Genomic DNA, 2,899 nt, shown 5'->3' on the forward strand with positions numbered 1-2,899 from the left:
GAATTAACAAGAAAACACACCAAAGTGCAGAAAAACAGCGAAAGAATGCAAAAAGCAGCCATTAAACGCAGGAATAGAGACACAGCAGAACGGGGAACGGTGCAGCATGGCAACGCTTGTAGCATAGCAACACAGCACATCAGATTACCTGCACATGAAGAGACCGACAAAACATCAGCACACAAGTTATAGCACAAAAAAAAAAACAACCCACAACACATCAGAAGTAATAAACACACATGTGACTGTCCAGTCATCACAATGTTTGGCTCAGTTAAGGAGGACAAATCCCAAAAAAAAGAGCCGATGCAGACGGTAAATTAGACAATTCTGGTACAAAATGAGTTCAGGAGTTATTTTTATATGTATGAAAGGAAGTGTTATTATCACAGACCCACAAATATAATATAATAAATAATAATACTGGGGGGAATAAGCAGCAAAAGGCCGCTTTGCCAAATAAGACGATGGATTTATTGTCAGGTTTGTTTGCAATAAACACATGATCACGAACAGAAAGAAACGAGATCCACGAGTTCATCAACAGACGGTCCGAAGAACTTTAAAGTGAACATTTTTACATGTGATTTCTTCAGCAGTTTTCAGTTATTTTACTCATTTCCCTTAGTTTTGTTAAATTACACCAAATATCTAGAAAAATAATAGAAAAAAGTATTAATTTACATGTAAATTATACAAGAAAAAACTTCAAATAATGTCCAAATCAATGCTGTTTTATTCACTTTGTACATTTTTGTTTGTTTTTTTCAGCATTTCAGAACATTTCAGTCGCACCGATTGATCAGAATAATTAAGAAAACACAACAGATCTGTATAAAAAAGACTCAAAATCACAGACAAACCTCCTTCTTCAGGATTATAATAAACTACAATAAACCTGCAGATTAAGTCGGTTTAACTGCAAAACCATTTAAACTACATTAAACTGTTTCAACCCAGTTTCTCCTCCTCTACAACTAAACTGCATCATAATTCACATTTTGGGTGACGTATGTTTTCTGGTGGATTTCATTGGTTTGCAGTGTTTCTCAAACAGGTTTCTAATCGGTTTTCAGTTTATTCTACTGCTTTACCTTCTGCTGCAGCTCCAGCACACCAGCTCACCTGCAGCTCGGCTCAAACGACTCTTTCAACGTTCAAACCGACTCCGAAGCAGAAAAACGACTCAGAAAGTCAGGAAACGTTTCTGATTTAGCTCCGGCGTTTAAATCAAACACAGTGTAAATGTGTTAACGAAGTATAAACGTGCCTGATTTCCACTGGAGGGTTGATTAAACATCATTTGCATCATCTGCATTTTGCTGGACGCTGCACAACCTTGTTTCCACCAGACCGGACTGAACTACCTGCTGTTCTCTATCCAGATAACTGGTTAATACAGGAAGCTAGTTTTCTTACAACAACTCACCTGTGAGCTGCAGAAGTTGTTTAACTCTTCCTGAATCAACACATTCTCTTTTGTTTTTCTGCTATTTAGCTGATTTAGCTCAGCGTGCTCGACTCGCCTGCTTCCTTTACTTCTTTTAGCTTATTTTCTGGTTTTAGCCGCAGTGAGAGCTGAAGTTTGAAGCCATGCTTTAAGGTTTGATCCACAATAATGACCGGAGTTTAACTGGCGGCCTTATCAGCGTAATTCAGCACTTCCTCTGCTCCGCATCTTGAAAGAATCAGTAGAAGCTGCACTTCTCTATTTCTGTACTGTTTACGGTCACATACACAAAAAAAAAAAACACACTGGGGCGCTTTATTCTGCAGAACTTGTGTGCGGATGTAAAGTTTAAGTGGTATTTTTAGTTCGTTCTTGACTTTTAGGGGCAAAACAGAAACGATGTGAGCGTGATCTGCTGCAACGTGCTGCATCTGATGTTAATTGTGTTAAAATAAATAAAAAAAACATCACGTCTTTGGATAGAAAGTGCAGCAAAAGACCTCAAACAGGCATCAAAGTCAAAACTTGCATGTTTAAAAGAAACACGTCTCCTCCACTGGACGATGAAAACCCGCCTTCGAACACAACAAAGCTCGAGCCTCAGACAGAATCTGATGACTTCCATTCGCGATTTTCTGATTGTACGGAAAAACTGAGTCACGGCGTCGTTGTGAAGGAGCAGAGATGCAGCTCCGGCATGCCGAGGCTGAACTGCACGGCGTGTGGTGCAGTCACGGTGCAGCGATGATCCCGTCAGACGGCCGGCCGTGCATTCACAATCAGCCTCTGGAGGTGTTCATCTGCCCCCGTCTCTCTAAGTGATGCCTCTGCTGGAGGTTGGAGGGACGAGCATGTCAACGTGTTTGGTGTCTGTTCTGCCTCCATCGCAGCAGCAGCAGCAGAGAAGCTCCTGAACGACTGCAGCACATCATTTATTAAAGGTTTCAGATTCAAAAACTGTTAAAACGCTGCTTAGATCGGGGAGAGGAGGCGAGCGAAGGAGTAAAGTGTAAAAGAGGAGGAATTAAAGTGATGCATTGATATTCATATCAAGGTAGTTGTGCCCTCCAGCCGTCTTCCAAATCAGAAACCTGGGCTCTGATTGGCTGTTGGTCTTTAGCATTTGACATCAGAGTCATGTTTAAATTCTTAAATTCATTTTACAGGGTGTCCCAGACTCACTTCTGAGTAGAAAACATGTTTTTTCCACATTTGGGAAGCACTATGTGCCCGATAACCAGAGTGTGGATGAACACGAGCACATTAGTTCACGTTTTTGTCAATTTTGTTTAAGCAATGAAGTCAAATGTTGCAAGAGTTTATGAGCCATAACTGTCACCGTGTCGATAAGAAAACCAGAAGTATGTGTTTGATTTGACTAAAATAGTCCAGAAATAAACACAAAGAGGATGTAAGACACTAAACAGCATCATGTTTATCACAGCTGTT

Source organism: Stegastes partitus, unplaced genomic scaffold (assembly GCF_000690725.1).
Source record: "Stegastes partitus isolate 25-593 unplaced genomic scaffold, Stegastes_partitus-1.0.2 Scaffold1107, whole genome shotgun sequence".
Classification (NCBI taxonomy): domain Eukaryota; kingdom Metazoa; phylum Chordata; class Actinopteri; family Pomacentridae; genus Stegastes; species Stegastes partitus.